The sequence below is a fragment of the Hemicordylus capensis genome, chromosome 1 (assembly GCF_027244095.1).
Source record: "Hemicordylus capensis ecotype Gifberg chromosome 1, rHemCap1.1.pri, whole genome shotgun sequence".
Lineage (NCBI taxonomy): Eukaryota > Metazoa > Chordata > Lepidosauria > Squamata > Cordylidae > Hemicordylus > Hemicordylus capensis.
Window position 1 is genome coordinate 448,221,095 of NC_069657.1, and position 27,281 is coordinate 448,248,375.

General features: G+C 44.9%; 2 long non-coding RNA genes across 3 annotated transcripts; one reads left to right on the plus strand and one right to left on the minus strand.

The window, feature by feature from the left end:
* Positions 1–6,825: 6,825 nt before the first annotated feature.
* Positions 6,826–17,942, minus strand: LOC128340027 (uncharacterized). 2 transcript variants are annotated; one of them, XR_008313407.1, is made up of 3 exons: positions 17,784–17,942; positions 9,460–9,741; positions 6,826–7,040 (listed from the first exon to the last, which is right to left on the minus strand). It is a non-coding gene; the product is annotated as an uncharacterized LOC128340027 (long non-coding RNA). The 2 variants fall into 2 exon arrangements; XR_008313406.1 differs by lacking the exon at positions 17,784–17,942 and adding an exon at positions 9,839–10,268.
* Positions 10,352–26,852, plus strand: LOC128340026 (uncharacterized). Its single transcript, XR_008313405.1, has 5 exons — positions 10,352–10,444; positions 23,506–23,807; positions 24,141–24,266; positions 25,296–25,412; positions 26,638–26,852. It is a non-coding gene; the product is annotated as an uncharacterized LOC128340026 (long non-coding RNA).
* The last annotated feature ends 429 nt before the right edge of the window (positions 26,853–27,281 follow it).

Here is a 27,281-nt window from a genome sequence, read left to right on the forward strand (position 1 = left end):
GTGGGAGAGGGGAAATTGTAGCAGGGAAATGGAGGACACGCGGGCTGAAGCCATTCCTATCCAAGAGCTTTTTCACTCCAAATCTTTCTCCAAGCTGCTGTCCTCCCTGTTAAGATTCCACATGTATTTTTTGTGTTTTTCTGGAAAGGGGAAACATCCATTTGGAACTCCGCAGGGGAGAGGACTGAGTAGTCCTTCACCTGGCTGCTTCTCCATTCCAAATCACCCTCTCATCAAGCTGCTTTTCTTTGTTTAAAAAAGGGAATTAGGGCTTCCTTACATAGTAACTTGCCTAGGGAGCAAGAGGTTGCTGGTTCAAATCCATGCTGGTATGTTTCCCAGACTATGGGAAACACCTATATCAGGCAGCAGCGAAATCAACTTGATGGCATACTTTACTAAAGGACTAATGCATAATGACATGACTCGAGTCTTCATGCATTTCATGATGCCCTTGTGGTAGAACAGACGCCAGCCTCTGCAGGCTACAGTGTGACTTCCCCAGTACCATGAAGTGTGCCTGATGCCTCCATCACTCAGCTTGTTCTTCCCTAGGCTCGGCTCCATCAGGGCCTCACTTCTTGCCAGAACAGAGGCCCGGTACTTGCACACGGCACCTGTGAGACCACAGCAGTACAACCTGCAAAGAAAGACAAAGAGAATTGTGGCACTTTGAAGACTGACTTACTTATGTTGGTTTGAAATTGTGCAGTGGCTGATTGTGTGAGCCAGCAGCCAGGGCGCCCTTGTGAATGCCGAGGGTAGCGTTTGGCAAGCTGCAATCTCACACAGCTAGCTTATGTACTAAAGTACATAAAGTAAGTTGGGAGTTAAATATCAGATGCTAGTGAGCAATGATTCACATCTTTTGATTGCCGTGAATTGACTTGGGCATTATGCTTTTAATGGAAAGATGAGATATAATTTATGTGGGGTGATGAAGTGCTTCTGTTATCACTCCCATGGAGATGGCCTCAGGCTGTTGTGGCACAAATCCTGCCCATCTCCTTCCCTGGCTCAGCCTCTAGCTTCCTCGAGCTCCTCCATTGCTGGCTATGGAGCCGTCATCTGCCTTTTGGAGTGCATCAAGTCTCGAAGCTGTGCCTTTCCTCTTATGGGCCTCATGAAAGATCCTTTCTTTCTCATGAGAATCCCTTCCACAAGGGCATAGTTGGTCGTGTACCTGTCTGAGTGATAAAACCACTGGGAAGGAACACAGGTATGGATGTTTAGAGGGGGTGTTAATAACAATTAACTAAGCTGGAACATACAGTCATTCAGCTGCTAATGGGTTCCTGCAGATATTCTTCTGTGCTCTGTGAGCGTTCGCCTTCCCAATGAACTATAAATACACGGTTCCTTTAATTCCATTTCTCCTTTGAGTGGGTAAGAGATTCTGGTGTACCCAACATTCAGTCGTGAAAGCCCTTTCTTTATTGGCCTGTGTCATAGAGGATCACCCATTCACAATTCTGCAGTCACAGAACTAGCAGGCCTGTTGAATGGACCAATGCTGGAAATATTCCCCATATTAGAGAATTAGAATTGTTGATTATTTATTTATTTATTTATTTTATTGCGTCTTTTGGATATACGCAATTTACTAGGGGCAGGTTCACACTTATTGCAAAACTCAAAGTTATTATTATTATTTATTTGATTTCTATACCGCCCTTCCAAAAATGGCTCAGGGTGGTTTACACAGAGAAATACTACATAAATAAGATGGATCCCTGTCCCAAAAGGGCTCACAGTCTAAAAAGAAACATAAGATAGACATCAGCAACAGTCACTGGAGGTACTGTGCTGGGGATGGATAGGGCCAGTTACTCTCCCCCTGCTAAATAAAGAGAATCACCATGTTAAAAGGTGCCTCTTTGCCAAGTTAGCAGGGGTAGTGCAAAGTTAACAGGGGTAACAGGGGTTAGCAGGGGTCGCACAACTTCCCCCAGCTCTGAGAGCACACATTTCCCTCCCCACCTCCCATTCCATGCAACAATCTTAATCTACTTCTTTTGAAGTCTGGGATACGTTGAAATTTTTTGCAGTATACTAACCCACCAATTTTGGCATCCGAACCTACTTGCTTCAGGGACCCTATGCTGAAGTTCATTTCAGATCTCAGGATTCTTGGAGCAAGTAAGCTTGGATGTGCCAAGACGGGAAAGTTCAGATGTCATGATCAATCTTGGCATATCCTAACCTACAAAGGAAGTAGGCACTTGTGTGGGGATGGGAGGAGTAGTGCGCACTCGTGGAGCTGAGGGAGTTCACATGAACGTCTGGTTCCTCAATAAGGGTAAACATCTCCCATGGTGCTCACAATCTAAAATTAACACAGTAGCATCAATGGGACAGAATGGAACACAAATGGAAGTGAGGGTAAATTGGGGGATAATATGCAATAATTTCATGTTTACATACTTTAGTATGGTGTGGGAACTCTTTGGACAATGGCTGACATTCTAACTAATGCAGTTCAAAGGATGGCGGGGATGCAGTGAAGCCCCCGTGCAACTTCCCCTTTCCCCTGCATACTTGCTGTTGTGCCAGAGCCAATCTGGAGAGACCATGTTACTCCTTTACTGAGGGAGCTACACTGGCTGCCAATAGGTTTCCGGACAAAATACAAAGTGCTAGTTATAACTTACAAATAACTTACAAAGCTTAGGCCTTGGGTATCTAAGAGAGCATCTTCTTCACTACAAGCCCCACCACCCATTGAGGTCATCTGAGGAGGTCCGTGTCCAGTTACCGCCAACTTGTTTGGTGGATACACAGAGACGGACCTTCTCGGCTGCTGCCCCAAGATTGTGGAATGCGCTCCCTGCTGAGATACGATCCTCCCCATCTCTGGCAATTTTCAAAAAACACCTGAAAACTCATCTTTTTGCCCATGCTTTCTCAGCTTCCTAATATTTTTGGGTTTTAATCTCTGGTTTATTTTCAAATTGTTAAATTGTTTTTAAGTTTTTTGTATATATATTTAACTGCTTTATGCTATTGGTAGCCACCCAGAGACGAAAGTTTGGGGCGGTGTACAAATTTGATAAATAAATAAATAAATAAAATAAAATAAAATAAAATAAAATAAAAATAGAGCTCCAAAAGTCCATCTGCTCCAGAAAGGCAGTGCAAGTTTGGAAACACATCACTGAGGGTCAGCAATCTGTTTCTGATTTTGCAGGTCCCTTCCAGAGTGCTCAGGACTCTAAATGCTCTGGCACAATAGCAGGCATACAGGGTACTTGCCAACATGACAGTAAGCTTGTTCTTACTTGTTCCATAAGCTTGCAGGATGCAATCATGCTCTTTTTAAGGACTGTCAGGGTGAATGCAAGCCAAGATGTTTGGTGACAAGAAACCACTGTTATGATTTTGACCATGTCTACTGTTGTGCAAGGCAAGGTTAAAAAAAAAGAGAGAGATGGGAGAGTGCTTGTATGGGAAATGGGAGCTGGGTAGGATTGATTTATCCTCGCCACATGGATAAAAAGCCATCCTTCCTGGCTCTCATGCTATCACTCTGCCTTAATCTTTGCAAACACATGATCGCTAACTGGGATCGTACATGGGTCTCTTACCCTGGCTGCATGCTCCTTTTTACCCTGTTTTTGATCGTGAGCCCAATGTCTACTATTGTGCAAGATAAGGTAAAATTCCTTCAAGAGTCTGTTGTGGGTCAGATCAAGTATGATCTAATGGGATTTAAGGGTGTTGGGTTTCCATCCTCTTCTGGTCACTACTCATTAGCAATGGCTTCTCACGTCCCAGAGCATCAGGTTGCCAACTGTCAATAGTTGGGTTATGAGTTATTTTCAATAGTCATGTGACTTGATTAGCAGACATGGTCACGAGAACAGGTTCGGCATTGATGGGTTAGGGAATGGAGGAGGTTAGCCAAGCCGAGCAGCATTCCTTACTCTGTTTCACCTCAACAGCATGATGGAAGCCAATTTCATGGAAGATGACGACGATGGCAAGGGAGTAAGAGAAGAAGAGTAAAGGTTGGACTCTTGAACATGTAAATATCAAGTGTGGAATATATCCACATAGGGGTTTCTAACTCATCCTCACTTCCACTGAGGCCAATCGTAGTTGCTCAGAATGAGAGTGAAGAAGGTATTCAGGACCAATAGGCAACAAGTAAGAAAGAGCTGCTCATCATTCAGATTTATCACCACAAAAGTGGGTACATGAGAACATAAGAAAAAGCCCTGCTGGATCAGGCCAAAGGTCCATCCTTTCCTGCATCACACAGTGGCCAACCAGGTTGTAGTGATGGGAAGGTTTTGAGGGAAGACTAGAACTCACTTTTGATTTGAGGGATGGATAGTCCTAACTATGAGGAAAGGTGAGCCTTTCCTAATAATGGAAAAAGCCTGTGAAAATCAAAATAGAAGGACTAATTCAGAGAACTGGGAGGGAACTACAAACACAGCCACCTACAGAAGAAGATAAAGCTTTTTCTTTAGCTTGTTCTATCCTAAGTGTGCCCTGATGAAGCAGCTGGCTGAGAAGTTGTTGGGGAAATGGGAAGGCCACAGCCTGGAGGTTGGAGACTGTAGGAAGGCCCCTGCCTGTGAGTAACATGATAGGGCCCAGTTCAGTTAGATATATGAGGGAAGTAAGATAGAAAATTCTTTATTTGGTCACTGAACAGAAAAGGGGAGGGGTACATCATTGATGCTTTTGAACTTTGGTGCTGGAGAAGACTTTTGAGGATACCATGGACAGCCAGGAAAACAAGCAAACGGATCATAGAACAAATCAATCCAGAATTTTCACTCAAACCACAAATGACCAGGCTCAAACTATCATACTTCGGACACATTATGTGAAGACCCAGCTCCCTTGAGAAGTCCATAATGCTGGGGAAAGTTGAAGGAAAGAGAAGAAGAGGATGATCAGCAGCATGGTGGATGGACTCAATTACAACAGCAATGAATGCACCACTGAGAGACCTTAAAGGCCAAGCTGAAGACAGATCATCCTGGAGAGAATCTCTCTATGTGGTTAATAAGAGTTGACAATGACTTTATGGCACTTAATCAATCAATCAATCAATCAATCAACCACATCAAATTATCAAGAAAAACAATTACCCCTGCTAATTGAGCAAAGAGGCACCTTTTTAAAGTGGCGATTCTCTTAGATTTAGTAGGGGGAGAGCAACTGGCCCTATCCATCCCCAGCACATCTTCCCTTCTGTGGCTGTTGCTGGCATTTGCCTTGTTTCTTTTTAGATTGTGAGCCCTTTGGGGACAGGGAGTCATCTTATTTATGTATTATTTATTTTTCTATGTAAATCGCTTTGAGAATTTTGTTGAAGAGTGGTATATAAATATTCGTAGTAGTAGTAACACGAGAGCATAACAGTATCTGACAGCTATAATATAGACAGAAGTTAAAGGGCTGTAGAAGATAGGATAACTTGTCTAATATAACTTGTAACCTCAGCGTCTTGATCCAAAGAGGGAAGTTATTTTCCTTTATTGTATTGCTTGAATCTGAGTTGCCTAGTTCATGAAAACGTCTCTCTCTTACAATCTGCTTTATGAAGAGACAATTGTTATTATTGCATTCTCTTGTTTTTCTTTTAATCAAATAATGAACCTTTGTTGGTGAAGTTTGTTACTCTTCGTTTTGGGTCTGCCTTAGTCACACACCTGCGGAGGCCAAGGATAGCCCCTTCTAGGGAAGGTTTTGCCATTCACCCACCCCCCCGCCCAGAAATCTTATATGGAGAGAGTGATTTAAAAGAAAATGGATGGTGGCAGCCTACTGTGAATCCCTTACAGTCAAGGATTCATCCCCCCCCCCCGGCTCTGGTAGGAACCATGACACAGGTGCATCTGGGAAGCTCACATGTGGGGAAAAGAGCCCCCTTTCATTTGTATTCCCTAGCACCTGGTGTTCAGGGGCAGGTCACTTCTGATCCTGATGGAAATATACAGCTATCAAGGCTAACAGCTTTTGCTAGCTCTATCCTCTATGAATTTGTCTAATCCTCTTTTAATACCGTCTAGATTATATACCGGCCATCACCATATTGGGCACCAGCAAATTCCATAGCTTAACTACGTTGGGTAAAGAAGTACTTACTTTTGTTTGCGTATAAGAAGGCAACCAACATCTTAAGAGAATGCTTGTTAAAAATCGGATACCCCAGAAGAATGCTGCCTGGCAAGAGTCATGTGTGGTCATGGTAACGGCTCAGTATCTTGTTCACACTGCATACCACATTGGGGCTGTTGCAGACCTGTAAGATGGCCCCAATGCTGTAGGGAATGAGCAGTACCACAGTCGGTGCTATCACAGACACTTGCATTTGCAACCATGGAATTAATGGTGGAAGTGCTGATTGCACAACCGCTCATTGTCTGCAGCGTTGTGGCTGCCTTATGTGTCTGTAGAAGCCTCAATGTGACATGCAACATGTATGAGAATTTTATATGCATCATCTTCTCACAAGATAAGATTTCATATAATGTTGCCAAGGTCTGCCTGATAGCCAGTACAACTCACCAGGAAATGATTACTAGTTGACTATATAGCACCATTCTGTTAGTGCAGGAGTTCCCCACTTGTGGGACTCCAGGTGTTGCTGAACTACAACCCTATCATCCCCAGCCACAAATAAATTGTAGTTGAGGATGATGGGTGCTGTAGTTCAGCAACAACTGGAGTACCACAGGTTGGGAACCCCTCTTAGGGGGTTTGGGTCCCCCTTCCCCAACTAGAATTAACATTTATATTGCTCTTAACTATTTTATCTTATATATATCTTATGCACACACTTATTGTGTGTTGAGTGTCTTTACTTCTGCTCGTCAGTGACTGTAATAATAAAGATTCTGGACTGCCTTATGAGTCTGTAGAACCCCAAGGTGGCATCAACATGGATGAGATGTGGTGCATCATGTCAGCCTCTGTCTTCATTATTTGCAGAAACAGTTCAAACCAGCATAAGGACTGGAGAAGAAGCCAAACCTGTCATTCCCAAACATTGTACCTGGTGTCCTATGCAAAAACTGTTTCTGTGGCACAAGAAAAACAGGTAGGTTAGTAAAATAATGAGAGGCTCATGTGAACCCCAAGTACCCACCCACTGCATTTCTATATGATTTATTATTTTTTTTATTAGAAACATTTAATATACCACCCACTCTAAAGACTCTGGGCAGTGTACAAAAACATGTAAATAAGGCAACATTAAAGATTGCTGTGGTGTGCTCTTTTGTTGCCCCTGTACCTTCAGATCAATTTTGCATCAGCTGTCCTACAACAGCAGCCTTTTAGAATTCCTTGGGAGTGTCAATAACCATGTAGGCAGGGGAAATCTCATTGATATTACATTCTTGGATTTTCAAAAAGCTCTATACGCCCCGAATAAGAACTGTGGGGAGGTGGGGACAGAGGGAGGCATAGACAACCTACTGGTAATATTCTGCACCCTAGTGTGGGTGAAAAATAGCAAATGAATATTAAAAAAATACATCTACAAAAAATGCTGCACGTAGAAACTCCGTTCCACATGCAGCACAATAAGAAAGCCCACAGTAGTATGTGGGGGGAAATGCCTCCATCTTGAAGTACCCATTGATTTCAACTGGAATTAAAAGTGCTTAGTTTTGGCTGGATCATGTCTGGACTTTATTCTGGCTGGATCCAGCTGTAATTTAATATCATGATTTGAGGAGGAGGGGCGGGATAAAAATGTAGTTAAAGGAATGACAGAATGACTTAATGCATAATACATAATGTTTTGGAAATATATAAACAGCGCTTGCAGAGGAATCTGTATTTAAAACACACACACACACACACACACACACACACACACACACACACTTACTTAATTTGATCATTTATGACTTTGTACTCCACAACTTGGTTCAGTGTTATTTGTTCATTTTCATGGCTTAAGATACTGTACTATGAATGGCTTTTTAGTAACAAACTGAGATGTTAGTGACATGTGTTTAATGGACCAGCAGGGGGAACTAAAACTTTAGAGTTGGCCTGTTTTGTAGAGGAAGATTAAATTCTGCCTGACCAAGCAGAAATGCAAGTTAGCTGGAACAGAGTTCACTAAAATTCAGGAGGGCATCGCTAAATGCATTGGGGTGAAGCATCCAGATGAACATCCAAAATGAAAACAAAGAAGTGCATTCTCATAACAAGGAGGTGATTTAATCCACTTTAAATTGTGCTTCAGTTTTTCCTTAAAATAAGCACATGCAAAACCAACAATTAAAAATAACAAATGCTTTAACAACTGCATCCAAAGCTACAGATTATCACAGTTATCCTGCTTGATTTAATTTCCTTCAGGATGGTGTTATCAGCAAAACAGTGTAAAAGTTGTATGCAAGTGATGTAGGTGCATAGGAACAAGTGCGCATGCGCGCGCACACACACAGAGGCACACACACCTAATCCATTCCAGCTTGCTCCCCATCCTGCCCCGGCAAGCTGGCCTCCCCTGCTGGCCGCCCCAGCCTCCGCCCGCAGGATTCAAATGGCCTCTGTGCATCTGTGGATTCCGTACATGCGCAGAGGCCATCTGTGTCCTGGGTGGGGCGAAAGCTGGGGCAGCCAGCAGGGAATGTTGGCTTGTCAGGGCTGGTCTGGGGTGAGATACATGTGAACAGGTAAAGGGTGTGTGCCAGAATGAGTCCCAGGGCTCAGGTGGCCTCTGCGCATGTGCGGAGTCCACACATATGTGGAGGCCATCTGAGCCCTGAGGGCTGAGGCTAGGCAGATGGCAGGGAACACTGGCTTGCTGGGGTGAGGCACACGCCGGAACCAGTGAGGGGTGCATGTCAGAATGGAGTGGAGGATAGGAGTGGTGGTAGTGGGCAGCAGGGTCTAGGCAGCTGGGGGGCCGAGTGGTGAATCAGCCACCATGTTTGTGGGCAGCACTGTAGCCACTGTAACCTCAACCTAGCTTCGATAACAATTTCTTTGCACTACAGATGGGTTCTTTTACAATGGCCGTGTAATCCTGCCTTGTAGGATTACTTTTCCTCTAACTATACAAATGATCACGGATATGAATATAACCCTGCGGCTCAGGGGATATAGAGTCTATCACCCATGTTATTCTTTATTGCCAGTTTTATAAGGATGCTCGCACCAAATTTATTGCTCCTATTTTAGCTTCTTATCCTGGTCACACAGACCAATTTTATTTGGAAATTATGCTGGCCATTTTAAAACCTGTAATTTCAGATAATGTGGCAAAGTTCTGTTTTGTGGTGTCGAAGCTCCGTAAAGACTGTATTAGTAATTTGAACAGTTTGTGATTTTTGAATTTTCTTATTAATGTTATTAGTGGTTATGGTTTGTTAATCTGGTCTGTGACTGCAATAAACATACTACTATCACTACTACTACTACTACTACTACTACTACTATAACAATTAAATAATAAACTTGTACTTCAAAGTTTACCTTTTCTTGATACAAGGAAACAGGATTTTCAAAAAGAAAGTTACAGAGACTTCCTCAGACTCGTGCATCCCGAACTGAGGGTTTTAGTTGTTGGGTTGTTTGAGAGTTCTTTCTCTCCTATTAAAGTCCCACCAAAATCTGGAACCTCACAGTTCTATATCTTGATCTTTCTTGGCTGGTGTTGAGATGCAGTCTGATGTTGCTGGTCCCTCTTCTTGTATTGGAGGCTTCTCAACCACCTAGTTCTCTAGGCAGGGACCTTCTTCTGCAGGCCTCTGGATCCTACGAGGATATTTTCATACACCACAATTATTCATTATACATAATTATTAAATGTATAACTTTACTTAAAGAGCAGCCAGGTAAAACCCCCTCATACCAGAAATTAATAAGTATAGGCTTTGATAACCAGCTAGTCTCGCAGGAACTCTCTAGCCAGTGACCTTCTTCTGCAGGCCTCTGTATCCTCTGAAGACAGGGCTTTTAAAAAACCATATATGGTAGGTCCTACTCATCTTGCAGCCCACCTACTGGGCAAGCCTATATCATTAATGTTTTAATCCTTAAAGGGGTTACATTCTGCCCTACTAAACATCTGTTGTCCTGGCAGTACATCTGAGTGTGAGATGAGTACGCAGTCAAAATTTAGTAATACATCATTAAAAATTTAGTAATAAAATCTTGAAATCTTTTTTGGGGGGAAAGTTGCCTAATCCTATTTGTTATTCTAGGTAATGGTGTTGAAGAAATTATTGGTGATAACCCATAACCATAACCTCCTGATCAGTTATGGCAGTCAGCAGTAACATCCCAATCCAACTGTGCAGAACACTCAGCAGCTTCTGGTTCTAGAGTACTCTCCTTCCAATCATCTCTTCTGCTTGTTGTTAGTGAGTCTTCAGTTGCATGTGCCGGTGGATCAACCCATGTAGACACACATTCTGCAGCTTCTGGGTTAATAGAGGAGTCTGCTGTGCCCTCTAAGGTAGCCTCTGTACCACTTTCAATATATGTGTGATTATGATGTACGTCTAAAGTATGATCCGGGTTGTCACCTAAGTATTTTGAGATAAATCCAAGTGGATGTAAGAGGTCTCTGTCAACATTTCTCCCAGGACCAGTCCCAGATTTTGGCTTAATGACATATACTGGAAAATCATTAGGCATCTGTTTCACTACTATGTAGACTTGTGGTTCCCATTGGTCAGCCAACTTATGATTCCCCCTTATGCTCATATTGCACAAAGAGACTCAGTCTCCTTCTGAGATATATGATATTTTGACTTGGACATCCCATCTCCAAAATTATTAAACATAGAGAAGAACAGGCCTTGCTAAAGGAGAACTAGCATAGCATCTGCAAGGGCAAGTCTTTCCTCACTAGCTAAGTTTTCAGAGTTCTTTAAGAGTATCAACAGGCATGTGGATAAAGGCGACCTGGTTGACAGAGTACACTTAGACTTCCAAAAAGCTTTTGACAAAGTTCTCCATCAAAGACTCTTGAGTAAACCTAACTGTAATGGGATAAGGGGACAGGTTCATGTGTGGATCGGTAACTGGTTGAAGGACAGGAAACATAGGATAGGTATGAATGGAGACTAGTAAGATGTTGGGTCCCCCAGAGATCTCTACTGGGACCGGTGCTCTTTAACTCATACATACATGATCTAGAAGTTGGGGTAAACAGCAAAGTGGTCAGATTTGCAGATGACACTAAACTATTCAGGGTAGTGAAAGCCAAAACAGATTGCGAGGAGCAAAATGATTTTTCCAAACTGGAGGAGTGGGTGGCAAAATAGCAACAGTGGTTCAATGAAAGAAAGTGTAAAGTGATGCATATTACACGCCCCCCACCCCATATACACTGAAGGGGTTTGAACTGTCAGTGACTGAGCAGGAGGGAGATCTTGGAGTCATGGTGGACAGTTTGTTGACAGTGTTAACTCAGTGTGTGGCAGCTGTGAAAAAGACAAATTCCATGCTAGGGATCATTAGGAAGGGGATTGAAAATAAAAATGCTAATATTATAATGCCCTTATACAAATCTATGGTGTGGCCACATTTGCATGCAGTTCTGGTCACTGTATCTTAAGAAGGATATTATAGAACTGGACAAGGTACATAAGAGGACAACCAAGATGATCAGGGGTCTGGAGCACCTTCCCCATGTGGCAAGGCAACAGTATTTGAGGCTTTTTAGTTTGGAAAAGAGGTGACAACAGGGAGACATGGTAGAGGCATAATTTTTTTTAAATAAAAGGTATAAAGTTATGCATGGAGTAGAGAGAGTGGACAGAGAGAAATCTTTCTCCTCTCACAGCTCTAGAACCAGGGGATTGCCAGGAAATTTAGGACCGACAAAAGGAAGCACATTTTCAAACAGTGCATAATTAACCTATGGAATTCTCTGCCATGGGATGTGGTGATGTCCACTAGCTTGAATGGCTTTAAAAGGGGCTTCAACAAATTCATGGAGTCTAGGTCTGTCAATGGCTACTAGTCTGGTGGCTATGGGCCACCTCCAGCCTCTGAAGCAAGATTCTTCTCAATACCAGTTGCAAGGGAGGAAGACCAAGAGAGAGGGCATGCCCTCGCCTCTTGCCTGTGAACTTCTCAAGGGCATCTGGTGGGCCACTATATTAAATAGGATGCTTGACTGGATGGGCCTTGGGCCTGATCCAATCTCCAAAAACTCGATAACTTGCAACAAGCAATGATCACATCTCTGCAAATTCCTCCAAACATTATAATACAATCCTGGTAAACCAGATGTTCCTAGTAGCACACTGGGATCTTCAAATTCTGGAGGAATCGCATCCTCATTACAAGCTAAAGTTTCTGCTCATGTCAGTGCCCCATTGCCCATTTCTTTTTAATTTCCAGTGATATCTTGTGCCATGAGATGTATACCCTTTGACTGGCTGATAGCTTTGCATTCCTCTTGAGTAGGGATGTGCAAGCCAGATGGCCGCCTGGTTAGTCTTGAATCCAAATTATTTCCCTTTTGCTAACATAATCTCTGGGGCAAGGTAATGCAGTGAGAACTCTCATTGCTGAGATGGACACTGATGCAATTGCAAGAAGCGGTAGTCAGGTTAACAAATTGAGATTTTACTATTATTCCTGCAGGTAACCCTCCATGGTTTGAATTGCTTCAATTTCCTGTTCTCATTGGGCCCATTACTTGCTTTGTTTCTCCAGGCTTGATAGTGATGGGGTTCTCTCAGCTAGCCCAACAGCTTTTTCAGTAGCTTGCTGCTGTAACTTTCTTCTTGCATTATATTTAGCATAAGCTGTGGCCCACTCTTAGGGGTGTGCACAAAACCGGTTTGCCTGGTTTGGTTGAAGTCTGAACCAGACTCGGACCAGGCATGTTTGGTTTGGGCATCCTGAACTAGAAGAGCCCTGGCTTGGCTCGAATTTGAGTCAGTTTGGGGTTCATACACACACACACACACACACACACACACACACACACACACACACACGGCCAGGGTGCCTGTGCGGTGACCTCCAAAATGGCCACTGTGACCATGGAGAGGGTTCAAATGGCTCTAAAATGGGCCAAACTGGCCCATAGAAGACCAGGATGAGGCCTGTGGGTGAGGGGGAACTGCCGAGGACCCTGCCCCCCCGTGGTAGCTCTGCCTGGAGGCCACTGAACCTGGTGGTAAGTTTAAGTTTATATATCTGGGGGGTTTCACTTGGGGACTTGGTTCAATGGCGAACTAACTTGACCTTGAGCCAGTTCGCACATCCCTACCCACTCAGTCGCTACTTTCAACTTCTTAGGAAAAAAAATAGCCCTGCCACTCTCTGGCAATCTTCAACTAAGCATCTTAGAATGTTTGTGCCTACAATGGTAGGTACTGCACTTTCTCAATCAGGACAAACAAGAGCAAAAACCTGGTGTGTCCAGTCACTCCCACACTGTTCTGATCAAATTTCACAGAAACACACACACATCCTCAGGAGCCTGGAGCACCTTCCTTTTGAGGCTAGACCAAAGCATATATGGGGCACTTTAGTTTGGAAAAGATACAACTTTCCCTGGAGCACATATCTTCTTGGACTAGAGCACAAAATTCCAAATCAACAGGGGAGCCCCCCCTCCCCAAATCCAACAAGTTTCCAGTTTGCACAATCAAGGCATCTGGCATTAGTCAAACCCATTCTATTACTTCCCCTTTTGCTAATGACTTTTGCTAAGAGGAGACCTTTCCTGGAGCACATATATCAGGGGCCTGGAACCCCTTCCTTATGAGGCTAGGCTACAGCATCTGGGGCTCTTTACTTTGGAAAAGAGGCAACTAAGGGGAGACTCGATAGAGGTGTATAACATTATGCATGGAGTAGAGAGAGTAGACAGAAAGAAGATATTCTCCCTCACTCACAATACTAGAACCAGGGGTCATCCCATGAAACTGAAGGTCAGGAAATTTAGAACAGACAAAAGGAAGTACTTTTTCACACAGTGCATAATTAATGTATGAAATTCTCTACCACAGGATGTGGCGATGGCCACCAGCTTGGATGGCTTTAAAAGGGGCTTAGACAAATTCATGGAGGACAGGTCCATCAATGGCTACTAGCAGTAGTGGCCAGTGAGGGCACTGTTGGAGGGGTGGCAAAAGGCACCTTTAAGAGTAAATGAATTAGTGCTTACTTCCACTCTAGCCGCATCTGAACGCTGCTTGGAGAAGCAGTGTGCTGCCCAGCACCCTCTGCAGCAGGGGATCGCCTCGACCATTCAGCTGGACTCTGCGGAACCGATCCCCTACTGGCAGCCAGGTGAGTGGCAGAGGTGATCCCCTGCCACAGGGGGTGCTGGGTGGCGTGCTGCTTCTCTGAGCAGAGTTCAGGTGCAGCAAGAGTGGAGGTAAGCACCAATTCATTTACTCTTAAAGGTGCCTCTCGCTGCCCCTCCAGCGGCGGGGCAATTAAAATCATTAAAACATTAAAAACATTTAAAACCCAGTATTAAAAATATTAAAACTATAAATCTAATTAAAAGCCTGGGTGAATAAACAAAAAAAATGCCTTTTAAAAAGTTGCCAGAGATGGGGAGGCTCTTATTTCAGTAGGGAGCACAATCCAAAGTCCAGGGGCAGCAATGGAGAAGGCCGGCTCCAAAGTAGCCACCAGATATGTTGGCGGCAACCATAAACGAACCTCTCCAGATGTTAACAAATGGTAGAGCTCATGGCGAAAAAGTAGTTCTCTTAAATACCCAGGACCCAAGCTGTTTAGGGCTTTATAGGTAATAACCAGCATCTGGTATTTTGCCTGGAAATGTATCAGCGTTCTGTGTAGTTCCTTCAACACAGGAGTAATATGGTCTCTCCTAGATGACCCAGAGAGCAACCTGGCAGCCGCATTCTGAACCAACTGTAGTTTCCAGACTATGTACAAAGGCAGCCCCACATAGAGCACATTGCAGTAATCCAGCCTAGAGGTTACCAGCATATGTACCACTGTTTTGAGGTCATTCAGCTCAAAAAATGGACACAGCTGGTGTATCAACCCAAGCAGAAAAAAAGCACCTCTGGCCACCACCTCAACCTGAGACACCAGGGAGAGGTTTTGATACAGGAGCACCCCAGACTGCATATCTGTTCCTTCAAGGGGAGAGTGACCCCATCCAGAACCGGCAGATCAAAATTGTATCCCAAGTTCCGACCCCACACAATAAGTACCTCCATCTTATCTGAGTTCAGCTTCAGTTTGTTATCCCTCATCCAGCCCATTACTGCCTCCAGGCAGGCATTTAGGGAGGTTATGCCTTCTCCCAATTGAGAAATTGACATGGAGAAATAGATTTGGGTGCCAGCAGCATATTTATAACACCCTGCACCAAATCTCCTGATGATCTCTCCCAGAGGTTTCATGTAGATGTTAAACAACATCAGAGACAATATGGAGCCCTGTGGGATACCATGGGAACAGATTTGGAAGAACAACGATCTCCAAGAGACACCATCTGGAATCTGCCTGTGAGGTGGGAGCAGAACCACTGCAAGCATTGCCTCCCATCCCCAATCCCCTCAGACATTCCAGAAGGATTCTATGGTCAGAAGTATCGAAAACTGCCAAGAGATCCAAAAGGACCAACAGAGTCACACTCCCTCTGTCAATTCCAAATTGAAGATCATCCATCAGGCTGACCAAGGCAGTCTCCACCCCATAGCCTGCCCCAAAGGAGGTTTGAAATGGGTCTAGATAATCAGTTTCTGCCAAGACTGCCTGGAGCTGGGAGGCCACCACCTTTTCAATCACCTTGAACACCAATGGAAGGTTGAAGACAGGCCTTTACCTCTGAGGGATCCAAGGGAAGCTTCTTCAGAAGTGGTCTAATGATTGCCTTCTTAAGACAAGGAGGCATCCTGCCCTCCCTCAGAGAAGCATTTATAATCTGTACCAGGCCATCTACAACAGCTTCCCTGCTAGATAGTATAAGCCATGTCGGGCAAGGATCAAGAGGACAGATGGTAGGCCACACCATGTCCACATCCTCAGGAGTCACAAACTGAAACTGATGCAGGGTCATCACATAAGAGGAACTGCTGGACACCTTGGCATCAGACTCTGGAACAATTGTAGAGTTTGAATCTGCCTGAATAAGAGAGATTTTGTCCACAGAAAACTCATTAAAAAGTCACAGCGAGTAATTGTTAGTTCCAAGTACCAATTCAAAGGGGAAGGGGCACACATTAGCCCTTTCATGACCCTGAACAACTCCGCTGGACATGAACTTGCAGACACGATATGGGAAGAAAAGAATCGCTTCTTTGCCTCACGTATCGCCTGAGCATAGATCTTCAAATGCGCTCTATATAATAATCTGTCAGATTCAAGTGGAGTCTTGCTCCACTTGTATTCTAGTCATCTACCTCGCCGCTTCAGCCTCCGTAGTTCTTCTATATAGAAGGGGCCAGTTTCGAAGCAGGACAGAGAGGATGCTTAGGAGCGATTGTGTCCACTGCCCTGGTGAGCTGATTATTCCAGTTCTCCACCAGAGTGTCAACAGGGTCACCAGCAGAGCCAACACTAAATCTCTCCAAGGCTTCTTGGAATCCTATTGGATCCAGTAACCTTCTCGGGTGGACCATTCTAATGGGCCCTCTGTCCCTGTGGAGGTGGGATGTGGTTGTGAGTCCAACCTTAACCAGATAGTGGTCCATCCATGACAGATGGGGAAATCACCAGAGTCCCCACCCACTGAACACCACCCTGTTCAGAGTGAAAGACCAGATCAAGTGTGTGACCAGCAATATGCATAGGTTCTGAAACCACCTGGGATAGCCCCATAGTTGTCATGGCCGCTATGAACACCTGAGCCACCTCAGACAAATTGGTCCCAAAGTGAACATTGAAGTCTCCCAGCACCACATGCCTGGGAGATTACAACATCAAGCCCGAGACCAAGTTCGTCAGCTCAATTAGGGACTCCATTGGTCAGCAAGGTGATTGGTACACCAACAGAAGTCCCAGTCTATCCCTGGTCCCCAAATTTAGGTATACACATTCAGTATGGTCAGACACTTCGACAGGGATCCTGGCAAGGGAGATATTGTTTTTATAGACCACAACCACTCCACCTACCTGCCCATATCCCTTCACCTGCTCCTCAACAGAGTACCCTGTAGGGAGAAGCTGGGACCAGACTGGGTCACCAGCCTCTCCCAAGTCTCGGACCCTTCATCTAGAATCAGATCATGGATGATTTCAGGTTTATTCTAGACTGACCTGGCATTACAAAGGAGCAAGAAAAGGCTCTGTGGGTGCTTGGCATTGCTTTCCAAGGTCAAAGAGCTGGCAGGACAGCCAGAAGGGGAAACAGCAATTAAATTTCTGATTTTCCTTCCCCTGCAATGCCTGCTGACCTGTCAACGTTATTCCCCAATCCCCACCACCACTGGAATAGCTGCCCCATAATCAGTGGATATACCCCCTGTCTCTCCATCTCCAGACAGATCCAGACACATCAAAACTCAACTCACCCAAGATTTCAAAAAGAAGCCCATTTAAAATACCCACCCTCCTTTACATACCCACAAGGGATCTTGAGCCAAGCAACCTGGCCCTCACCCTTGTCAACCCCTGAAGTGGGTCCCCCAAAGGGGCAATCCCTTTTGGTGTCACCCCTTAGGTGGTGATCCCGCTGGTGGCGGCCCTGCCACCACAAGCAGTGTTCTTCTCAGAGGCGTAACTAGGGAAAACGGCACCTGGGGTAAGCACTGAAATTGCGCCCCCACACCCCCCGCGATTACACTGCTCAACATCAAACTGCATTTGACTTAAAGCAAACATTTATATTCACTTACATTAGAAGGCTTGCTACTAAGCGCTGGTTGGTTGTGCCTGCAGTTCTTCCAGTCAGCTCAGCAGAGGTGCTATTATTGTTTTTTGAGAGAAAATAGTATTTATTTTTTGTATTTCAATTTTTTTTCAATTTTTACATTCTATATCCCACTCTCCCTCCAAGTAGCCCAGAGTGGTGCACTACATACTTAGGTTTTTCCTCACAAGCAACAACCCTGTGAAGTTGGCCTGTATCCCAAACATCAGAATTATGATGCAATGATGATACATACTACATTATACTTAGGTTTTTCCTCACAACAACCCTGTGAAGTTGGCCTGTATCCCAAATATCAGAATTATGATGCAATGATGATACATACTACATTATACTTAGGTTTTTTCCCCCAACAACCCTGTGAAGTTGGCTTGTATCATACAAGCCAACTTCACAGGGTTGTTGTGAGGAAAAACCTAAGTATAATGTAGTATATATCATCATTGCATCATAATGGTGGTAGTGGTGGGGCAGGAAACCCACACAAAGCACAACAGTCCAAGTTCATGGAGGCTCTTGCGCAGTTCCTGCCAATGCTTGCAGTAATTTCAGTGGGGCACAGGCAGGAGATCTTGGTGGACAGGGTCCAGGGGTCAGATTTGCCTGCCTCTCATTTTGCTCTTCTTTATCTACCACCCCAGGTAGCTCTAGTATTTTGTGGTGGGGCTGCTGGTGAATATTTATTTAGGACATATTAATTTAGTTTCTCCCCACCCGAGTTTTGTGGGGCTTACTTCCAAGTAAGCAGGCACAAGATCAGGCTAAAAGGTTCCATGGAAAGCACCAAGACTGAGTAGCAACTAACTTGCTCCTTGGGTTTCAGTGGGACTCTAAGCCATGACTAGCTGCATGGGGGGAGGGGGGGCGAGGGCGAGAGGTAAAAGGACCAACAGCTCCAGGGCCACAAAGCTGAGCCCCCCTCCCCAATATACTGTTACTAGAGTTATCTGACAGCATTTGGGGGTGAGGTGCATCAGATGGGCTCCAAGTCCACATTTCCCCCCAGGTTATCTCTTTGCAGCCCTGGCTGGACCAGGGCTCCAGTTTTTCATCTATTCATCCTACATCACAATTCCAAATATTTCTGTTCCTCCATTGCAAGGAAAGAGTTTGAAGTCTGGGAGGAAATGAAATTCAAGTCTGAACAGAGAGAATTCTTGCAACCACTGTTGCAATACACTGTTTCACAATATACATATATTTAGAGAGAGAGATTAACCAAAACCCTCATTTCCTGAATAAGAGGGAAATGATCACACAAGAGGGGTGTCCAGCGACTTGCTAAAGATTTGCGGCCAGATGGAGTTGGAGAATGGGGACATCCTGCCACTCGCTTGTGTTCATCCTCCCCAACACAGGCTGACACTACAGGGCTCTCCTCTCCCCGCAGTCCTCTCTTTGGGGTCCCGAGCCCTCTCACCTGCTGCTAGGAGCGTTGCCAGACATCAGCTCCTCCACTGAGGAGGTATCCAAGCGGGACTCAGGCGCTCCACCTGTCTTCTCCCCATGGTGGGCTTTCCTCAGCCGGACGCCTGGGTCCCTCCCTCCTTCCACTCTCCCGCTGCCTGCCGTCCACCAGAGCCCCGGAGGCTGCCTATGCCCGCAACAGCTTCCCTTCTCATGGGGGTGAAGAAAGAGCCCTCCTGAAGTCCCTCCGGGGGACAGAGTTAGCTGGTTCCTTTAGTCTGTCGCGGGTTCTTCATCTTAGCCAGGCAGTGGAAGGAGACAGGATGGTCCGTGTTGGGCGCTGCCTGAGGGGTGGGCTCTCTCTGCGCCAAAAGAGGAGAGCTCTCTCCGCCGGCGCGCAAGCCAACGCCGAGGACTCAGGCGTCAAGGAGGACCCACCCAAGCCAAGCCCCTCCAGGCGGCCTCCCCCTCGAAGGCTGGGCTGGACCCAGGAATGGCGAGGCGCTGCGGGAGGAGAGACCCAGGAGCGAAAGGGAAAGGGCGATGCTGCACCAGCCAGAGGCAAGCAGGGAAAGCCGCCGAGCGCGGCTGGGTAGAAAGAAGGAGGGAGGGAGGGAAACGGAGGAGAGCGGGGTGGGGGCAGCCCAGGCTGGGAGCGAGAGAGGTGCGGGGCGGAAGTAGGGCTAATCCCCTGCTAACCGGGCAAAGAGGCACCTTTTAATGTGGTGGTGATTCTCGCAGGGAAAGAGCAACTGGCCCGATCCACACCCCAGGACCTCCAGTGACTGTTGCTGGTGCGGCCCCAGCCCCAGCAACGACGCGACGGTGCTCTCCTCCGCTCCGTGACCGCACGTGCAGCCTGCGAACCGAGCTGGGAGGATGGAGACGCACGCACGCGCAGCGCGACTCGGCACGCCAGCCGAGTCACGCGTGCGTGCATGACTACCCTCGAGGGCCTCTTTCTGGCTGGCCTGAAGTTCTTCCAGAGCAAGCAGTGAGCAAATGCATGAATGGCGCCTGCTGCGGTGCCTGCTGCCAAGCCAGCCAGGCCAGCAATGGGGGGGGGGGGAGCGCGGCCTCGGAAGGGAGGGACCGCTCGTGGGGGAGGGGGCACCGACGCGCTCCCTTGACTGCTGCTGCGGCTGAGCCGCAGAAATTTGTATTTAATTTTTTTTTTTTGGATTGGCGGGGGTCATGGCGGCGCCCCCCACATGACCCACAGCAATGGCACCCGGGGCACATGCCCCCCTGCCCCCCCTATCATTACGCCTCTGGTTCTTCTAATGGCCCAAATCTGGGCAGGTGACCCCAGGAACTACTGAGTCACTCAGGAGCTGTGGTTGGTCACAATCCTGCACACACACCCCGCAGATGTTATACAGAGGCAGCAGGCAGAAGCCCCACAGGGGAAGCAGGAGCAGGCAGGTAGCAGGAGCAGGCAAGTAGCAGGAGCAGCAGCAGCAGCAGGAGGAGGAGGTGGCGCCAACAGCACCCACCTAGTCTCTCACCCCAGGTAGCATTGGATGGGAAGGAGATGGACTCTTCCTCTCTTCTGCTGGGCTTCTAGCAAACTGAGGTCACAGACAGAGTTCCTATAAAGGCCCAAAGCTGGGCAGGTGACTGCAAGAACTGCTGAGTTACTCAGGAGTTGGAGCTGGTCCCAATCCTGCACACACTCCCCACAGATGTTACACAGAGGCAGGAGGCAGAAGCCCCACAGGAGAAACAGGAGAAGGCAGGTAGCAGCAGAAGGAGCCGACAGCACCCACTTGGTCTCTCACCCCAGGCAGCACTAGATGCGAAGCAGACTCTTCCACTCCTCTGCTGGGCTTCTAGCCTACTTGCTGTTTCTGGCTAAGTTTCAGGCCGTTTCTGGCTATGTTTTGGACCTTTCTGTGGTGGCCATTTTGGAGGCCACTGTGCATGCCCACTAGCCATCTGTGTGGGCATGCACAGCCACATAGTTGGGAATGTGCAGTGGGCTCCAAAATGGGTGCTGCCACTGCAATAAGGCCTGTAACAGGCCAAAAATGGCTCAAAATGGGCCAAAGATGGGGGGGAAGGCCATCAGGGGGATGCTGGTGAGGGGAGGGGGACATCAGAAGACCCCTCCCCCATGGCCACAACAGCACCCTGCAGAGCCCAGCAATGGTGGTAAGTCCACCATTTAAAAAACAGCAACCCCAAACTGGCCGCAAATGGCCTGGGTGGGTTGGCTTGACTTTAAATCAAACTGGGCCTGGTCTGGCTTGAGGGCAATCTTGAGCCGGCTCACACATCCCTAGCTACAGCTTCATTTACTTCTTCCATTGAGCAAATGCTGTATATTATCTGTGCGTATGAGATGGAGGATTTGTTTGCAGCATTGGCACAATCTCTCAGATAGAATTGCATAAGAAGAACATCATCCCAGCATCCGCAAATTAATTGCTTTATTAAGGTTAAATCATCCTTTTTTTGCAAATACCCTCCTTTCTCTTTTATTTTCCTCCAGTACCAATTTAATCTATATAAGTACTCTGAACATTTTTCAGGATTCTTCTGAACTGTCTCTAAATACTGTCTATATAAATAATCTATAGCTGCAGTATCCCCATAAGTCTTCTTTAACTCACCAAGACAATCCTGTACTATGGCAGTGTGGCCTGCATATAACACACATTTAAAGCAGGAGGTAATAGACTCTCCATTAGCTTGTGCTTCTTTCCATTTGCTGATATCTCAGGATATTCTATTAATTGTTGAATTTTCAGCCTCAAAAATCTATTTCTCCTCCAAGTTTAGGTAGATTTCCAGAAAAGCATCTTACTCTATAAGCATTATTATTATTATTATTATTGTTATTATTATTACATTTATATCCCGCTCTTCGTCCAAGGAGCCCAGAGCGGTGTACTACATACTTGAGTTTCTCTTTCACAACAACCCTGTGAAATAGGTTAGGCTGAGAGAGAAGTGACTGGCCCAGAGTCACCCAGCTAGTTTTCATGGCTGAATGGGGATTTGAACTCAGGTCTTCCTGGTCCTAGTCCAGCACTCTAACCACTACACCACGCTGGCTCTACACCACGCTGGCATAGTGGTAACCACTAGGGATGTGTGAATCGATTTGGGTACAAGATGATTTGTACCCGAATCTAGCTGATTTGGGCAATTTGTAGACAGAACAAATTGCCCCTGTGCTCAATTGCCCAGATTCAGGTACAAAACAAATCACCCAGATTTGGACCCCCCCCAAATTTGGAGAATTGGACCTCCATTTTGTGGCCAAAATGGGTTGGGTGTTACTGCACCAAGGAGGAAAGCTACCACCCAAATTTCAAAGAAATTGGGCAAATGGGTGATTTTTTAAAAAAGTTTGCACGTCCTTAAGCTTTCCCCCATAGGGAATAATGGGGATTTCAGCAGCCCCATAACTCAAAGTGGGGGGGGGGGGCACGAGGGTGGTCCAGAGTGGGTTGTGGTGGGTGGAAGTTCCCAATGGGTAGAAGGAAGCTTTCACCCAAATTTCAAAGAAATTAAGCAAAGGGGTGAATTTTAAATTTTTTGAGTTTGCAAATCTTTAAGTTTTTCCCCATAGGGAATAATGGGGATTTCAGCACCTCCATAATTCCACATGGGGAGCACCAGGGTGGCCCGGAGCAGGTTGTGGTGTAGTGCACATGGGGTGCTAAACCACCTCCCAAACCAGAAGCCCATGGGGTACGGTTTTGTTGTTAAAAATCCACTATTTTGTTGATAGTGGATTCTCTGGTCATTCATCATTTTGCACCAAAGACTATGAATAAGCAAAGATGTTCATTCATCATCTTTGGTGCAAAATGATGAATGATCAGAGAATCCACTATCAACAAAATAGTGGATTTTTAACAACAAAACCAAGTATCCCCATGGGTACTGTCATCCTGTCTGGCCCAGTGGCTCTTGAGAACTGCAAGGTGCTCCAGTGCACCTGTGCTGTTGAAATAGATTGTTGGAAGCCTGTGACATCACGGGCTTGCAGCGATCTATCAGAGTGCAAATCTGATGTTCAACAGTTCAACAGTTCTAAACCAAAGTTCGCAGGTATTGAACCAAAGCCAGATGTTTGAGGACTTCTCAGAAGTGTCTTTTATTGGTTCTAACTTTATCTTGCTTTATTTGTTGTTGTTGTTAGCTTAACCTTGGAAGGTGGGATATAAAATTATTTTAAATAAATCATATAGACAAAACAGCCAAATCAATAAATACCTCCACATGGTGGTACTTACTTCCCTACCTTTTTGTTTTTCTATTTTCAGATTTTTCCACAGGGTGGTGAAGAGAAATGAGCCAATAGATGGGCACAAACTGTACGGACATTTATATCACCGTCACCTGGTTACACTCTTTCCTTCAAATGTTGATTTATTCCTTGCAAAGCTTCTCATCTTCCTTGTGGGTGTCATCCTCCCCCACTGACCTATAAATAAAAGAGTTTCTTTACTTCTATTCCCATCTTATCAATGAAAGGGAAAGAAACTGTGGTGGAGCCAACTTTCAGCCATGAGGACATTCCCCCTTCTGTGTTTTGGTTTCTTTTTCATACTGCTGAGTTTCTCAGGTGAGATATATAGGGTCAAAATACATTATTGAAAGCTGCCCGAAGAAGCGTGAAAGATCTGTTGGTAAGGAAAACCTGGATTTCCCCCCAAGATCTCCCACAGAATGTTTCTAGAGGTAACGGTTGATGTATTTTAAAATGAGAAATACAATGGATTGCATTACAAGCTGTCTTTGCAAAAGTGGATTTCTTCGGCATATTCAATTTGGAAACAATCCATTTAGAGCAGATTGATTAATATAATTTGCAGCAGATGCCTTAAATTAACCTGTATGTGAGATTTTTTTTTTTCATTTGAAAGGCAATATTTCTTTTTTGGTAATATGTTCCCAGGATTCATTAATGCTTGGCATGGAAGATGTCGGGGCAGATGCGCTCCCAGGTGTTCCGATGATGAATATGTGGCTTCAAAAGAACTCTGCCATGCTCATAACCATGTATACTGTTGTGCAAATCCAGGTAAAATTCCTCCAATTCCTCTTATGGGCCAGATCATGTACAACTTGGTGAGATTTCTAGGTGAGGGATCCAGCCTATGGGGAAATGTATGTACCGCATTCTGAAGCAGACTGGGAGAATGTATCCTAGGAAAGAACTGGCAGTGTGACCTTTCTACCTCTCTGCAAGTGAGTGATCTTGCAGAGAGGACTTCTGGAAAATAGAAATTCTTGGCTCTATCTTTCATTGGTTCTAACTTCTTGTTTTATTTTCTGTTGTTAACTTCTGCTAGGAAGGTGGGGAGAAATTATTTTAAATAAAACAAACAAAACAATTGATAAATGATATGGAATTAGTTTTTCTACCTTTTTGTTTTTCTACTTGCTGCCTTTTTAGCAGGGTGGTGGAAAGATATTATTGATTATTGATTATTGATTATTTATTCTGACTGGCTCAGGGCAGTTTACACAGAGCCAATTAGCCAATGGGATGGGCATAAGTTCTATGAACATTTAGAGAGGTATTTTTAATTTCTTGAACTTTCCTATAAGTGTAATCTATGCTAAATGGCTTTACCTGGTCAATGATGAGCCTCACCTGCTAGTGACATATTAAGAAAGAGAAATTAAGAAAGAGTTCCTTCTCTTCTATTTCTGCCATATTTTTGATTGGGAAAGACGTTGTGGTGAAGCCAATGATGAGATCTGTTCCTCTTATGTATTCTGGTCTCTTTTTTCATACTGCTGAGTTTTTCAGATGAAATATGTAGGTTCATAATATATTCATGAAAGCTGTGAGAAGTTGGGAGAAGTTATTTATAAAGAAAATCTGGGTATTTCCCCAAGAACTTGAGGTAAAGTCTGATTTTTTTAAAATGGGAAATACAATGGATTGCATTCCCTGAAAGCTAAATGTTTGGAACAAGAGAAGGGAGGATCAATATGATTTTAAAAATAAATTTACCATAATTTTCTTCAAGTACCTGGAATTAATCTGTATATAGACTTTAAAAATCTGAAGGGCAATTTCTTTTTGGTAATATGTTCTCAGAATCCCACAAGGCAATCTGTCGGGGCAGCTGCAAGCAATTTTGTGCAGGCAATGAATATGTGGCTTCAAGAGATTACTGCCATCACCCTGACTATGTCTACTGTTGTGTGGATAAAGGTAAAATGTCTTCAGTTCCTTTTATAAGCCATATAAAGTTATGCCTTCATGAGATTCCTGGATGAGGGGCCCAGATACTTGAAATTAATGTCTATAGGAATTTTTTTTTTAACAGGGCAATATTTCTTTAGGTATCACCAATTAGATATCACCCATTCACAGGTATATCCCCATTCACCCATGCTGTGAATGATAACTGCTGGGGCAGATGCAAACCAAGTTGTCCAAACTATAAATATGTGGCTTCAAGAAAGTTCTGCCATCATCCGAAGCATATCTACTATTGTGCACAACAAGGAAAAAATTCCTCTTATGGGCCAGATCATGTAAGACAGGCCTGCTCAACTTTGCCCCCCCCAGCTGGTTTTGGACTACAGCTCTCATAATCCCCAGCCACAGTGGCCAATAGCCAGGGATTAGGGGAGTTGTAGGCCAACATTTGCAGGAGGGCTGAAGTTGAGCAGCCCAGATGTAGGACTTGGTGGGATTTCTAGGTTGGGGCCCAAGGTGTAGGGAAACACAGGTATTGTGAAGCACATTGAGAGAATGTATCCTAAGAATGAAGTGGAAATGGAAGATTTTCACCCTCCATGCACAGAGTTGTACTATTAAACAATTAGTTCTTGTTCCAGTTCAGTTTATCAGTATTTTTAAATTCCCTGGTTCAGTCCAGGTTCAGAAACCAACTTAAAATAACCCAATCCTAGTTAAGTAGTTAGGTAAGGCACTTTGAACTGGTATTGATCTAGTAAAGATACAATTTATGCAGAATATTCAGAGGAGGTTTTTCAGTGTGCCATTCTCAGAATGGAAACTGAAACTAAGGCCTCATTGAGATGACACGCCAACCCTCAGTTATACTGAGGTCAGAGTTTCTCATTGTCCGAATGTGGGAAGATCTCACAACCATGGTTCTACCGTCACCTAGAAACCAGATTGGACACTCAGTTTGAAATTGGGCATGTTGCTAGAATTGCTGACCCTGAATCTTTTTTTGCCACTTTGTTTCAGCTTCCTATCTTCCCTATGTAGCAGACTTTAACTTATAACTCTTTGCAGAGCCTGGCTTTTGAAAAGTGCTTAGGTTTTTAAAGATGTTTTCTTGCTGAATGTAGAAAAGACTGAATGAACTATGCTGGAATGTTTTTACAAGCCTAAGTGGTCTAATCCATAAAATGGTTTTATGCAGTCTGTGATTCTCATTCTCTGCTCCTTTGTTTGATAGGCAAACGCTACTGGCCAGATCTTGACAGAGATGGACGTTATTAAATGGCATCAACCCCTTCCTAAAATATGGGTTCCTTCTTCAGTGCCAATCTGATGGATGTAATTTTTTATTTTGAAGAAGCTTTTTAGCTGCTCAAATGACATCTGGAAAGGAAACCTCCAATTCGAATAATTGTTAAATTCAACAGCTAATAAAACCAAAGTTGTTGCACTAACAAATGACTGGGTTTTGGTATAAAATGGCTGTGGGAAGGCAGAGGTGGCTTATTCATTGTCTTGTTATACTGAGGGGAGAAAACATCCCCCTTTCTAATCTAGTTACGTGAAAAATAATCCATAAGGAATACAGACCAGATTTGTGATTAAATTCTCCCCTGGAAGCCATCTCTCTCTCTCTCTCTCTCTCTCTCTCTCTCTCTCTCTCTCTCTCTCTCTCTCTCTCTCTCACACACACACACACACACACACACACACACACACACACACACACCCCGCTCTGTAGGACCAGGACCAAGGCCTTTCTAGCCAAGCCTCCTGTTTCCCACAGTGGCCCACCAGATGCCTCTGAGAAGCCCACATGTAAGAGGTGTGGCCTGCCCTCTCTCCTGCTGTTGCTTCCCTGCAAGTGGTATTCAGAGGCAT